Source organism: Lonchura striata, chromosome 7, assembly GCF_046129695.1.
Source record: "Lonchura striata isolate bLonStr1 chromosome 7, bLonStr1.mat, whole genome shotgun sequence".
Classification (NCBI taxonomy): domain Eukaryota; kingdom Metazoa; phylum Chordata; class Aves; order Passeriformes; family Estrildidae; genus Lonchura; species Lonchura striata.
The window spans coordinates 37235874-37251092 of record NC_134609.1 but is presented as its reverse complement, the minus strand read 5'-3'; the positions used below and the strand labels follow the sequence as shown (position 1 = coordinate 37251092).

The 15219-nt window shown below is 53.9% G+C and overlaps 2 long non-coding RNA genes across 2 annotated transcripts in view; one reads left to right on the top strand and one right to left on the bottom strand.

Annotated features, from left to right (window-relative positions):
* The first annotated feature begins 326 nt into the window (after positions 1-326).
* The window catches only part of LOC144246580 (uncharacterized), a 28406-nt gene continuing 13513 nt past the window's right edge, over positions 327-15219 (top strand). The window contains exon 1 of the long non-coding RNA XR_013340236.1: positions 327-606. This is a non-coding gene — a long non-coding RNA (uncharacterized LOC144246580). The remainder of the gene's footprint in view (positions 607-15219) is intronic.
* On the bottom strand, positions 11365-12013 carry LOC144246579 (uncharacterized). Its single transcript, XR_013340235.1, has 3 exons — positions 11977-12013; positions 11500-11598; positions 11365-11397 (listed from the first exon to the last, which is right to left on the bottom strand). It is a non-coding gene; the product is annotated as an uncharacterized LOC144246579 (long non-coding RNA).

Sequence of the window (15219 nt, the reverse complement as noted above, 5' to 3'; positions counted from 1 at the left end):
CGCTCGGTGCTGGCGGCGTTTGCAGCGCCGAGGGATGGGCTGAGTCCGGCCCGGCAGCGCCAGCCCGTCGCTACCGAACTATTGCAGCTTCATGCCTGGTGCCTCTCTCCATGTTCCCTCCCAGTGTTCCAGGATCTCTTCCAGTGCTCCCAGCGGCAAAGCACTGGGGGCACTGCGTGGTCTGCTGCTGAAGAGGAGAGACTTGAGCTGCTGGGAGGGAAATCCCGACTTGGGAAAAGCATTTCCTGCCCCGGGGCCCGAGTCCCGGTCCCGCCAGCGGCGGAGGGGGCTGGGCTGAGAGCGGCCGCGCCCCGGGCACGACGAGTTCGCCGCTGCCGGGTTTTTCTCACGTCCCTCCCTTTTCCCGCAGCCTGAGCCTGTCCTTCGGCCGCGTTGGCAGAGCAGCCTCCCTCCGTCGTGCCGCAGAGCTGCCCTCGCTCCTTGCGAGGCGGGCTGGAAGATCGCCGGGCGGGCGGGGATGGCAGCGGCGGCTGCAGCCGGGAGAGCGGCGGGGCTGCCGCGGCTCCGCGCGGGGCTTCGGGCCCGGGCAGGGCTGAAGGGGACGGAGGCTGCGGAGACGCGCTTCGGGACGCCAGGCTTCTGCAGGTGGGGCTGAGGAAGCAGGAAGCTTTGCTGGTTGCTTAAATAAGGGAATTACCTTATTTGTACACAGGCAATACATTAGTGGTTCTGTGCTTCCTGTTTGTGCTACAAGCATTGTAGGGTTTGAGTTTAACTATACTTCAGAGAAGGTGAACTGGGAAGTATTATTTATAGTTGGAAACTGTTTTTGCACTTAAGTTTGTACATTTTTTAGGTTTTGTTTTGAAATATTATAAGAATTAGATTTGATTAGAGCTTTAAGGCTTTTATAAACGTCTTTGTCTCCCTGGGATATTTTTTGCTTGATTGTGTTTTTTAAAGCTTGTTTGATGTTGTGTAATAGGAGATAATATTGGTTTGTGTTTGAGCCGAGCTAGTGACGTAGGTAGAAGACTTGATTGGTTTTTCTTGTAGAACTAATTCTTTGGGGTCCTGTTTCTTTGTAGTAGCACTGAACAAAAAGTATTTTGAGTTTCTTAACTGCTTGAAAGATACTTGAGTTATTGGGGTTTTTATAACACAAACACAGTTGTATTGGTTATTTTAGTTTCTAACAAAACAGAGTTAACTGAGCAGTGTTTTATGATATTTGATTTTATTATCAGTCCCAATAGAGTGAAACATACAAAATATAGAACTCAACATTATTCTATTAAAAGCTAAGTAATTTCCTAATTACAGTACCATATAAATGTTTTTCAAGATATTAGCTTTTACCACACAATACGAATGTTACTTTAACACCAAGCACCTATACTTTTACCTCATATAGTCCTATTACAATGCATCTTTCAGAGTTCTAGTGCTCTAAAATATCTACCCATTTATAAAGCTATATTTTCAAACTTATTTCTAATTCAATTTCTTTCTCAACAATATCATCTCAATTCCATAGCTTTCCTAAGTCAACAAACCTTATCTCAATATTTGCCTCTGTGAACTTTCTATCAAATTGTAAAACTTGCTTACAAAGCCATTGCTCAGGCACAGAGCAGCGAAAGCTCGGAGCAGCGGCAGCCGGGTCTGAGCAGGGCAGGGAGAGGCGAGCTCAGGAGCGGCACCGAGCAGGGGGGACAGGGCCCGCGGGCACCGGGGGAATGAGGGCCCCGCTCGGGGGCTGCTCGCACAAGCACAGCCTCCCCCCACAGCACAGCAAGCGCCTCTGCGCTGGGCTGTGGCCGTGGCAGCGAATTCCCTTCCCCGAGGCAGCGGCTCCGACCCGTCCCGTCCTCTTCCAAAGCCGAGAGAGAGACACAGAGCCAGCAGCGCACAGACCCTGCTTCCCTGTCAGGTGCCTGCTGCCAAAAGTGGGATTCCTCCTCAGCATGTATCACCTGTTCCTCTTCCAAGAACAGTCCAAAAGTGCCACCTTCAGGCCAGTTCGTGATGATTTCCAGGAGCACAGGGCCATTTGGATTTCGCAGTTGAGCTTGTTGTGTAAGGAGGGCAATGCACTCACTGCAGGCAGCACCGCCGGCAGGATGCACTGCAGAGACTTTTGCCCTGAACACCCAGCCCAGCGCTGGCCCTGGGGATGGACAGGCACTGAGGTGACCCTGAGAGTCCGTGCAAGGCACAGGGTGCAGCTGAGGAAGGACAGCCCTGGGCTGGGCTCAGAGCTGAAGCTGGCACTGCCCAGCGTGGAGCAGGTCCCTTCTCGCCAGAACCCCCCTGGCCCTCAGCGCGGCCCCTCCGCCCGCAGCGAGCCCCGAGCTGGGGCGGAACCGAGCGCGGGTCCCGCCGGGGCCGGAGCCACCTCCGAGCTCAGGGGCCGCCGCCCCGCCGGGCCCTCAGGACCTCGCCACCCGCCGCCGCTCCGCTCCCGGCCGAAAGGTCTGACGCCTGAGTAAAGGAACCCCACGGACAGGGAACCCCTGTAGGGTGGAGCCGGTGTCGGTGTGGGAGGGTTTTTGGCCGTTCTCACCAGTCAAAAGTGGGAAAGCAGCGACGGGGCCCTTGGCCCGCGGAGGGAGCAGCCGGGGGGAGCCGAGCCCAGCCCCGGCTGCTGGAGATGGGCGGGCCGCGTACCGCGAGGGGCCGGGGCAGGACCGCGGCCCGCGGCGGGGGAGACGAGACCGCCCGCAGCAGCTCCCGGGGCCGCGGTTCTTCTCCCGCTTCTTCGCGCGGCTCTTTCGGGACAGGAGCCCCGGCGGCGCTCCCCCGGTGCAGAGCCTCAGGCAGATAGAATGGATCCCAGTTGTGGGCGATTTCCACCCGGTTTTGGTTTTGAATGGGAGGTTTCTTAAAAAGTGATGCAAAACTATTAGCTGTTAAAAGTTTAACGCTTCAGTGAAACACGCGTGTTTCAAACGAACAAAACTCGGGAACTCGTGTTTTTTATCTTGCGGTTAAGCCCAAGCACGGAGCGCGGACAGCTCAGAGCAGAGGCGGCCCCACGGCCCGTGCACCGTGACCCTGCAGCTCGAACTGAACCGGCAGAACCCAAAATCCAGCCCTGCAGCCGCTGCTGGCACAAACCAACCAAACAAAACACCCCAACATGTCAAAGAACAAGGTGAAATCATCAAAGTCACTAAAGAAGAAATTAAGTCACAAACAACAGCGATAAAGAAATACCTTCATCTTAAAGCTAAAAACGTTTTAGAAAAGTACGGAACAAAGACTTTTGTCCCGCCCGATAACTCTTAAAATTATAAAGGGCTAAAGAGTTCAAATTAATATGAAAAAAATGCCTCCAAACCAAAGTAAAGAAATATTAAAGTAACTATAATCCTACAAAACTTTAAACAAAAAGAGAGAAGACTAATAAAATACTGTGCCCCCAAGAAAACAGAAATGTCTGTTCCCAGAGATTAAAATAATTTCAAAAATAGATAATACACCTTTACCTTTAAACAACTCATCTTTAAAACAATACCCCATAAGTTAACATAGCCCATAAACAATCTGTAAAAGAACTTGTAAAAAATAAGAGAGACATCACAATTACAAGTTTCCCCAAGCAGCAACTATTGGCAAAAAAATTAAGAACCATAAAAACCTGTGTTTTTTTCCTTGTGGAGAAGTCTCCATAACATTAAGGAGAGAGACTTCTCTCCCTCCGTAATCTGAAAAAAAAACTATTTGAAAAGTAGTAAACTAACTAATATTTTAAGTTTTCTTCCTTTACATTACCAGTAAAAAGTTAAAAGGAAAAAAGTGTTCTAAATGTTTTCTTCTAATTACTTTCTTTTAATTACTGTAAATAAATTTCTCTTCATAGCCTTTTAAAAGTTTTAAACTTACTTTACCTTTCACCTAATCCTACCCCACAACAAAAAGTAAATACATTAGTAATTCCCAACACTAAACCCACCATGCTAATTTAGTACATTAAGCAAAAAATCTCAAAATCAGCGAACCAAAGCCAATACACCACCACCTGCTACTTCTCCCCTGGTGGGAGCCCAGGACATCCCTCTGGCTGCCCTGGCTGTCTCCAGACCCTGGCAGGGGCTGGGAGACCTTGGCACGAAGTCCAAAACACCCGTGGCTTTGATTTTAGCCCGTGGAAAAAACTGCCAACTTTGTGTGAAGATTTACAGGTCACAAGAGTTGAGTTAATGTAACACGGGGTAAAAAGCAGAAATTTGGGGTTTTTTAGAATGGGGTTGAGGAGGCAAGAGGGAGGAATTTCGATGTATCTTCTCCTCCTTCTTGTCCTCCATCTTTCACTGTGATGGTGACACTTTTATTGGTTTGGAGTAGAGACACACTGTCTAACATAGGTGATGGGTAGGAAATTAATGGTAAATAAAGTACACGAAGTTCATTATATAAAACGTTAACACCAGCCTAGGGGGCAGACAGAATGCTGCGGGATTTGTAATTTTCTCTTCTTCCCCCCCAGTTCCCCGTCCCTCCTTCGCACGCGTTCCCCCTTTTTTCCTGCGTTCCCTTCCCGGACAGACACAGCGGGCACGGTCCCTGGCACCGCAGTTTTAAAGCGGACGGCGGTGTGGGGGCAGCTTTTGGCCGATTTGATCAATGAGAGTCCGGGAGCGCTGCCCATCGCGGCTCGGCCGTTCTGCTCCCCGCTCCCCCGCGGTCCCCTCTCCCTGGCGCTCCCCGCCGCCTTCTCCGGGATCGGTTCCTTCACCGTTCTCTCAATGCGCGTCGCTGCCAGCCGGGATTCGGGGATCTGAACCCGAGTCCCTTTCGCTCGGCTCAGCGCAATGCAAACCCTCTGCGGGTGTCGGGGCAGCCCCGCCGCATCCCGAGCCCCGTGCGGGGCCAGCTCGGCTTTCCCCGCGCGGCGCCGGCCCTCGCCTAAGCCCGGCTTTTCCCACCCCCGGCTGGCTCCGCTTTTCCCACCCCCGCCTGGCTCCGCTTTTCCCTCCCCCGCCTGGCTCCGCTTTTCCCACCCCCGCCTGGCTCCGCTTTTCCCACCCCCGCCTGGCTCCGCTTTTCCCGGCGCGGCACGGCGGCTCCGGTTCTCCCCCGGGCGACCTCACTCCGCTGCTGTCCCTTCCCCGCTGCGGCGGGGCGAACCCCCCGGTATCTGCCGTAAGGTCTGTGACCGCCTCTGGTTACTGAAGCCTCACGCACCGTGTTTTAGAATGCCTTAAAATATGTTGAAATGCTTTTTAAAAGTTAATCTTGTATTTTTCGCGGACTCTGATTCCTCTGATTATTGTCACTGGAGAGATTCAAAGCTGTAAATTCAGTGCCTTGTTATCACTATGTGCAGCATTACATTATCTGATTTCATTAGCAGAAATGCTGATAGCATTTACCATATGGTATTACACTAAATACAATTTCGAGAAACTCCCGGATTGGTGGACAGTTTGCCAAATTCTACATTATTGTTTCTTTCAGTACAGTTGGACTTTAAAAGGTCTTACTAAATTCATAGTTCCAAAAAACTTGTGGCTACCATGAGTTTTTCTCACTGCTAAATTACACAGGATCAAGGTATTTGTCACTCTTTTATCATCCCTCCAGTAAATCCATCATGTTGTTATTTCAGCCACGGTCGGTTCACATTTTCCGTGCATTTTGGTATTAATAGCATCAGAATAAGTTACATTTCGTATTAGGTAGTGCTTTTAGTTCCTTTATGTTTTATTTGAAAATTATTTTAGTGTTGGTAAGATTAACCAAGTTAGATGTGAGTAATGTTATGTTTTCTTACTCACTGAGTTAATTTTGTTAAGAGTCATTTATGTCGAGGTGGATTTCTGTCAGGTTTGAGCGTTGCTGAGTTTGGACGAGGTCAAGTTTATTAAGATCAGATTTTATTCAGTGTTAAAGATGGTAACTAAGTTCTCTTAAATGTACCTCTGATTCTACTGAGGCGACATTGAATTACACTGCAATCAATTTTAAGTCCTAAGTTAATTTTGTTTAAATATGTTTCTTTACATTGCAAGGTATAGTTATTTTCTGCTAGAGATAAGTTGAGCCTCACTGAAACAGCTGTGATAAAACACTGGTGAACACCTGATTTTGGACAGAAGAGGATACAGTTTGTTGAGTCCTTGATCCCCTCGCAGATTCCAAAGGTGTCAGTGCTGCAGTGCCCAACAGGATCATTTATTGAGATCTCTTCTCTTTTATCTTCCATAGATAACACAGGAGAGTGGGTGCTTGTTCTACATTGTGGCTGTTATCCATTGTAAGCTGTTCGGTGTTTCGTTGTTATGGATACATGAATGCTAGAAGAATATTGTCTCAAATTCCTGACACAGTTACTATTGATACATTGGTTCCATAATGTGAATTCACTAATTTTATAACAGGCATGATTCATAAGATATGAGTACCTTGTTTATAACTGGCTTTTCATAAACTTTGACATATCTTTGTGTCATTACCTACGTGATGTGTCATTTTGGGATCTCTCTTTTCCTTTCCCACCTGTGTCGCCCCGATTCTTAAGATTTTCTAAAGCCTTCTGAGTTTACATTCTGTTAGAAAACTCTCACACAATTTTCTATAAACAACATATTGTTTTGCATTCCTTCATAGGGGTGGAGAAACTTGAAGTACTAGTAGTTTGTCCAATGTCTTAGGAGAGGTGGCACATTCACTCTCCAATCCACTGTCACCTTTGGAAAAGTATAAAAGTTGGATTCAGAAAATAAACCCTTCTTCTTTACCTTGCAAATAGCAGTGGCTGGCGTTGAGCTTTCGCGTTGTGTCCTATAGCAACACCCCCTGGCCCTCAGCGCGGCCCCAGCCCGCAGCGAGCCCCGAGCTGGGGCGGAACCGAGCGCGGGTCCCGCCGGGGCCGGAGCCGCCTCCGGGCTCCGGTGCCGCCTCGCCGGGCTCCGGGGCCGCCTCGCCGGGCTCCGGGGCCGACGCCGCTCCGCAGTGACACGAACACGGCTGCTGCGGCACCGACCCCTATTTATGATCTCTCAGTTTGGGGTGGGATGGGAGTCTGACTTTTTTGGTCAAGCACCGCAAGGGGAAGCGGCAATCACGGCACCGGGAGGAGTCGAGTCAGGAAACTTGGCGAGGGCTGCAGCGCGGGGGAGATTTTGGCAGCGAGACCGAGTCTGAGAAATGTGGAGAACTCCGCACAGCTGGAACAGGAACAGGGCGCTGCCCGGGCACAAAAATCACAGCCGGTGAAGGAGCCTGCCCGGAAAGGGACTTTGGTTGTTGTTGTTTGTAACTGGAGATGGGAGATGTGGAGGCGAGAGCTGTGCTGGTTGGAGGCCGCCTGTGCCATGGTGATCACGAAATTACAGTGTTCACCATCTTTTGTGATATCAGGAAGAACATCAATACAATTTTTACATTAGACTTCAGGAGGGCAGACTTTGGCCTATACAGGAGACTTATTCAGGAAATTCCTTGGGAAGCAGCCCTTAAAACCAAAGGAGTCCAGGAAAGGTGGCATGCTTCAAAGCAGAGATCTTGAGGGTATAGGAACAGCCTGTCTCTGTGTGCCAAAGATGAGACAATGAGGCAAATGTGCAGCCTGGATGGGCAATGAGGTTTTGAAGGAATTTAGGAATAAAAGGAGGGTGTATCATCTTTGGAAGGAGGGTCAAGCCTTTGTTCTCTTTTGGATACAGGAAGGAACTAAGTAACTGCAGGTGAGCATAAGGCAGAGGTGCTCAATGCCTTCTTTGCCTCATCCTTCAGTGGGAAGAGGGCTTGTCCTCAGCACAAGTGTCCTCCTGGGCTGGTAGATGGTGTCAGGGAGCAGAATGGGCCCTGTTCTCCAGGAGGAGGCAGTCAGAGAATTGATGAGCTGATGGATGTTCAGAAATGCATGGGCCCAGATGGGATCCACCCCAGGGGATGAGGGAGCTGGCAGATGAGCTTGGGAAGCCGCTCTCCATCATTTACCAGCAGCCCTGGCTCACTGGTGAGGTTCCAGGTGGCTGGAAGCTGCCCAGTGTGACACCATTGACAGCAAGGGTGGGAAGGAGGATCCTGGGAATTACAGGCCAGTCAGCCTGGCCTCAGTACCCAGTAAGGTCATGGGGCAGTTTATCTGGATTTCATCAGGCAGCACTTGCAGGATGGCCAGGGCATCAGACCCAACCAACAGGGCTTTAGGAGGGGCAGGGAATGTTTGACTGGTGGGGAAGATGAAATAGGAAAGCCGTATAGATATGATTGCCTGGCAAATGATTTGGAAAATACAGAAACTATAAGTGAGATTGAAATGAGAACAAGCTTTGAGATACCAAATTTTAGTTGCTAAACAACTAGAAAACAACAGTATAGCCAGTTGAAGGCAATCCCCCCTTCTGTTTGAACAATGCCCACTACCTACACACAGATCCAAGGGTCAAATGGAATATTCTGTCTCACCCTTCAAAAACGTATAGTTTATCCCATATCTGTAACCCTGAAGCATCAGGTATCTGTAACCCCATGGACCCAAGCTTATTCCAGCCCACTCTGAAGCCCCCTGATAAGGTGTACCCGGGGGACCAGACACCCTCTTGGAATCCTCTCCCTCCCCTTCTCTCTGCTCTCTTGGAATGCTCTCCCAGCCCTGAGCTTGAGCTCTCTCTCTATCTCTATCCCTATCTCAATTTCTGTCTCTTCCTCCCCCACTCTTTGGGGCCTGCCCTGACCTGCAGCTGGCAGCTCCAAGCAGGGCCCTCACAACCACGCCCTTTGCAATAAACCCGATATTCCAAGACCTGACTTCAGAGATCTCTCGTCTCCATCCGTCCCGACCGTGCAGGACACCAGCGCTCCCTACATTGGACCAGCCTGGTCTCCTTCCCTGACCCGGTGACCTCCTGGTGGATGCAGGACAGGCTGTGGATGTGTCTGTTTGGGCTCCAGCAAGGCCTTTGGCTCTGTCTCCCACAGCACACTCCTGGAAAAGCTGCAGCCCACGGCTGGGCCAGGAGCGCTCTGTGCTGGGCTCAGAACTGGCTGCATGGCCGGCCCAGAGAGTGGTGGAGAGGGTGCTGCACCCAGCTGGGGACTGGCACCAGTGGTGTCCCCCGGGGCTCTGTGCTGGGCCAGCTCTGTTCCCAGCTGGGCCCATGGATTTATGAACAGCAAAGCAGCTTAGCTTCTGTTTATTTTATTCTCTAGATCCTATTCCAGCAGCCACAAACCCATGCCTCAGTGCAGCTCCTTTAGAGACAAGGGCCCATCTCAACAAGCGGCTGCAGCCAGGGCAGGGCAGGACACATCACAAAGCTGGCAGTGCTCGGGGTCTGTCGGCCTTTGCAGCTCATGCAGGTAAAATGAATCCCAATTGTCAGCAATTCCCACCACCTGCTATTTCTCCCCTCTTTTCCTGCACGGATTTGAGAGCTTTCGGTTTCCTCCCACACAGCTGGAAAGCAAAATGCCCGCCTGCCCCATGGCATCCCCGCCGCCTTCCACCGCTCCAGCCTTGTTCCTCTTTCTCTCCCCTTTACTTTGCATCACTTTCTCCCTCCTCCTCCTCTCCCTGCCAGCTCGCAGCAAAGACATTTCCCCCCCTGGCTCCAGCTGCCTCCTCTCCCTCGGTCCCGTTTTACCCCTCTGAACTCCTGGAGCCGCCTGCCCGCGGAGCCGGAGCCGCCGTGGGGCTGGGAAATGGTGCAGGGAATTCTGGCAGGGATTCTGGGGCTGGGCTGGGCTGGGCCAGGACCCGGGGCCAGCAAAGCCGCTCTGTGCCTCTCCTCCTGCCCCTGGGCAGGCACAGGACACAGCAGGGAAGGCTCGAGGGGCTCAGAAAGGCAGCGAGAGATCTCTCGCCCATCATGGGCATAACAGGCCCAGACTGGGGAAACTGATTTTAATTGATTTTATTATCAAACAAACCAGAGCAAGGAAGTGAGAAGGGTGCCAAATCCTAAAAATGCACCTCCCCACGCTGTTCTCTCCTTCCTGGGTTCTACTTTATCCCCGATTCCCAGTTCCCTCCCTCCTCCCCACACGGTGGCACAGAGGGATGGGGATGTTTTGGTTTCAAAGGCAGGGGTCTGCTAAGGAAGGCAGGAGCCTCCCTTGCAATGGAAAATGTAAACCCTCTACCTCCAAACAATTACATTTTGAGATGAAGTGGTTATCAGGAAAAGATATGAGAATATAAAAAACAATCGGTTATTAATGTAAGAAACTACAACACCGCAGCCAAGTGTGAGCCGGCCCCGCCCGCAGCGCGGCCCGAGCGGACACAAACCCGGGCCCGGCCCCGCTCGGCCGCGGCACTTTCCCCGCGGCTGCAGTTCCGGGCACGGCCGGCAGGGGCGCTGGCGGCAGCCGGGTCTGAGCAGGGCAGGGAGAGGCGAGCTCAGGAGCCGGCACCGAGCAGGGGGGACAGGGCCCGCGGGCACCGGGGGAATGAGGGCCCCGCTCGGGGGCTGCTCGCACAAGCACAGCCTCCCCCCACAGCACAGCAAGCGCCTCTGCGCTGGGCTCCCGGGGTCGGTTGGATTTCCCATTGGAGCTTCTCGTGCCAGGAGGGCAATCACTCACTCCAGGCAGAACCGCTGGCAGGATGCACTGCAGAGACTTTTCCCCTGAACACCCACCCCTGTGTTGGCACTGGGGATGGACAGGCACTGAGGTGACCCTGAGAGTCCATGCAAGGCACAGGGTGCAGCTGAGGAAGGACAGCCCTGTGCTGGGCTCAGAGCTGAAGCTGGCACTGCCCAGCGTGGACAAGGTCCTTTCTGCAGCCCTGTCACAGGGCAGCTCGGGCCTTGCTGCAGACATACGGCCGCTCATTTGAGCACATCTCACTCCTGAATTTATCGTCAGCCAGGTACACACACGGGGAATTGCCAAGGACAGGAAGCCTGCAGGGAGGAGCAAGAGACAGCGCTGGTTCCCAGGGGAACACCTTGTGCCCCTGTGCCCCCAGGCCCTGCCCGGCTCCCCGGCACTCACCTGGAGCTGTAGCTGCTGCCGTCCCCCCAGTGCAGGCGCTCGCCCCGTCTGCGCAGCCCGATCCAGTAATCGAAGTTCCCGCGGAGGTGGAAGAGCAAATCCTGCCCAGGAGAGAGGAGTGGGAGCTGCCCCGGCCCCTCGGGGGGACCCGTGCCCGGGGCTGCCCCCGCACGCCGGGGCTCCTTCCCTGCAAGGCCCCGGCACAGGGCTGCACCCCCAGCCCTACGAGCACCCAGCCCGGCCCAGGAGCACCCCCAGGCTCCCCTCAGCCACCCCACACCGCCCACAGCCCCTCACTCACCATGGCCTCATCCTTGACAATGGCCAGGGAGGCCCCGAGCTCTGAGCACCGTTCCTGAGCCTGATCCCAGCTCCTGTAATCCCTTGACAAGTAGTAGCAGACCCCATTGTACCCAACCCAGCCACGGGGACAGCCCAGAACCAACTGCGGAGTCGCAGGTGTGACTGGAACCTGTGGTGCTGGAGGGGGAAGAGGAGAAGGTCTGAGGATTCCCCTCTGCAGGGAGCAGGGACCCCGCTCTGCCCCGAGAGGCTGGGCCCAGCCTGCTGCCCCTCCCTTACCTGACTGCACAGCCAAGGCCACCCCCAAAGCCAGCACCAGCACCAGGAGCAGCAGAATCAGCACCACCGTGAGCACGGGATGGGAGCTGAACCATTCACCTGGAGCAGGAAAGAGCTGCTGGCTGCCAGAACCAGACCCGGCCCTGCAATCTGCTCACCCCGTGCCCAGGGAGCTCAGCAGGGACCCCTCAGCCACTGTGCCCCTCACTCAGCTGGCAGCCAGAGAGCCAAGAGCCTGGGCACAGGCAGGGACACAGCTGTGGGGACAGCCAGGGACACAGCTGTGGGGACAGGCTGCAGCAGGAGAACTGCACAGCCTTGGGGGCAGCTGGGGCTCTTGGTTCCAGCCACTGACGGGGCCCACCAGAACTCGAGGTCTCTTCCAGACATCGGGAAACAGCCACACACCTGCCAGCCCTGGCCTTGGGAGGTGACACTGTCCCCTCCCTAGAGGCAATAGTGGGGTGCCTTGCTCACCAGGGAATATTCTGAGGTTCCTTTTCAGTACTTTGGTGATTGCTCTTCCATTCTCCAGGGGCTCCTTCTGAAGCCCATCAACAGAGCAGAATTCACCCTTCTCCAGCTCACAGCCCTCATCTCTCTGCCTGGAACAAGCAGCACCTTGCTCCCGATCCATCAGGAGTGCTGACAAAGCCTCTCGGAGATCGGCTCGGGAACAGCTTTACACCCGCGGTGGTGGCACCCTGAAAGGGACACGATGCGAGGTCACTGCCGGTGCCGGCCCCGCGGGACCCCGAGGCTCAGCAGGGCGGTGCCGGCTCTGGCTGCGCTGTCCCCGCTCCCCAGGGCTGCGGCAGCAGCTGCGGAGACAAGCGCAGCCTCCGGGAGCTCTGCGCTCCCCGCAGCCCCGGCCCCTGTGGCTCTGCAGCCGCTGCAGCCCAGCTCCGTGCGGGACAGGCGCTGACAGCGCCGGGCAGCTGCCGGATGCTGCCGGCCCAGGGCAGATGCGGCTCGGAGCCCGCCTGCCCAGGGGCAGGAACCAGCAGCCCCGGGGGTTCACCATTGTCCCCCGCATGCCGTGCCCCGGCGGCTCGGAGCCCGGGGACACCGAGCGCCGGCACAGCCGCTCTGGCTCCCTGCCCGTGAACGGCGGAACCCGGCACAAGGAACTCGCCAGAGCCCCCCTGGCCCTCAGCGCGGCCCCAGCCCGCAGCGAGCCCCGAGCTGGGGCGGAACCGAGCGCGGGTCCCACCTGGTCCGAGCCGCCTCCGAGCTCCGGTGCCGCCTCGCCGGGCTCCGGGGCCGCCGCCGCTCCGCTCCCGGGCCGTCACCGCTCGGGGCCGCCGCCCCCGCCTCATCGTTGTGGGCGGGGCTTTGGCATTTTGACCAATCAGCGCGGGGAGCGCGTCCCGGGGCGCGAGTGGCGCGAGGGGCGGGGGGAGCGGAGCGGTCGCGATCGCGATCCGCGGTTTCCGTTTTGTTCTTGTGTCACGACGTGGTTACTGGAGTAGAATTGTACTAATAAGAAGAGGAGCCGCGTGGGAGGAAGTTTCTTCTGGGTCTCAAAACTGTGAATTACTGCGGAGATTCCTGGGCTGGGCTGCGGCACAGGCAGTGCCGGGCGTCCGGCGGCGTCGGAGGTTCCCTGTCAATTTAGATCCCTTAATTATGTATAAGGAGGGTCTCCCCTCAATGTAATCCCGAATAAAAAGTGAATCAAGGGGGATTTCCCTCAATTTCGCCTCTGAAAATGAGGGGAAACAGGGAAATGCAGTTTCCTCTTCACATTCCCTCAACAAAGACGATTCTGCGGCCTTTGGACATCATTCCGTCTGTGAAGGTCCCTTCAAATGGAGGGTCCCCCTCGATGGAATTCTTACAATGGCACGTAAAGAGGTTTCCTCTCAAAGGAAGCCCTTTGAGACTAGGGACAGCCGTGTTTGCCGTCAAATGAAACCTAAAGCTGATGAAAATGGAGCTCTTTCCCTCATTTCAAACAGTACAATAAAGGTATTCCCCTTCCATTCAAACATAGAAAACATGGGAAATGGTGATTGCCTGTCTAGGGAGGCACCCTATATAACGAAACAGGTGTGTTTTCCTTCAAGGGCACAAGTGTCCCTGGCATGGGGCACCTGGGAATGGAAAAGCTCGGTGCTGGGGTGGACATGGCAACACCTGGCCTCCCATCCAGCTACAAGAAAGCAATCTCCACCGATAAACGGCAAAGAAGAGCTGCCTGAGAGACTTTGGGAGGGACCAGGGCAGGCTGATGCACCCCCAGGGTAATAAAAGACCGAGCATCGATTTCGAAGAGGAACCGGCCACGTGGTTTCCACGAGAGCAGTTCCCAGCACTGCAAATTTTTCCTTATGTAGTCCTTTTGTTGTATTTTTTGGTAAAGTTTAAATAAGCCTTTCAAATTTTCAAAGTGAGCAGTTGTCTTTCACTTTCTTTTATTTTCTTTTTTCTTTTTTTTTTTCTTTCTTTCTTTTCTTTCATTTCCTTCTTTCTTCCTTGTCTCGCTAATTGGGGATTTGTGTCGGGAGAGCCTGTCTATCCTGACTGTCAAGGAGGAAGGCTCTGTCTACATTTTGTGGTTAGACTACAACCGAGATCAAGTAGGAAGTCCCCAAAGAGAAAAGGAGGAAATAATACAAAAACGTCAAACACTACCTTCCTTCCTATCTCTTTCTCTGTGATTACTCATTTTCAACCTGCTCTTGTGCCATACCGTTGGGTAGTACTAAAACGGCATTACTGCGGTCACTTTTACTTTATCCTCTGTGAGAGGACACAAAGCTGGCAGAGCTTTGCTGTGCTTCTGCTCCTCCCTCCTCTCCCTGAAAAAGCCCAGTCTTACTAACAGTGCAACTAACAGCGCTCTGGTCCTGCCACAGGCAGTTTCCTGTGTGTGACTGGGCTTGAAATGTGACAGGAAATATCTGAAACACAGATTCATTTCTTTAACTTTACCTGAACTCACTGTTTCCCCATTGATTTTGATGTTGAAACCATTCAGTGTAGCTACGCTTCATACAAAATAACCTTTAGACAAGTTTACTTTTACTGCCAGTAGGAGAGAATTTTCAGTAATCGCTGCAGTCTGTAGCAGTAGTCTCAGTATTTGTGTGCTTCGGGAGTTGCGCTTTGGAATAGGAGGAAAGTTTCTGTAGCACCACTGAGAAGCTGAACGCGCCTCTGTGAAACGCACGTGTTAAATCAAAGAGGAAAACCCCAGGAACCTGCTCCTTCTTCTGCAGCCGGCGAGGAGGTGGCGACCCCGGCCACAGCCCCCGGCTCAGCCCGGCCGGGCCGGGCAGCGCTGGCCCGGGATAAGCCCCTTGTCCCAGGATAAACCCCTTGTTCCGGGATAAGCCCCTTGTCCCGGAATAAGCCCCTTGTCCCGGGCTGAGCCCCTTGTCCCGGGCTGAGCCCCTTGTCCCGGGCCGGGCCCGCATCAGCCCCGCTCGGGCCGGGCCGGGCCAGCAGCTGCCGGGCAGGAGGGCGGGGGAGGCTGCAGAGCCAAAAGCAGAGCGGGCCGGGGCTGTTGCCAAAAAATCCCTCCCGCAGCGGGCTGAGAGCACAAACCCTGCAGCGGCAGAGCGCAGAGGAGCCCTGGAGCGGGAATCTAACACGGGAAAAGGAGACACAAACCATGGAAACCGAACCGGACACTGTCCCAGCCGCGCCTTCCTGCCACAAGCTATCAGCAAAACAAATGGATCCAAAACAAAATGTTAAACCCTTTCCATCCTT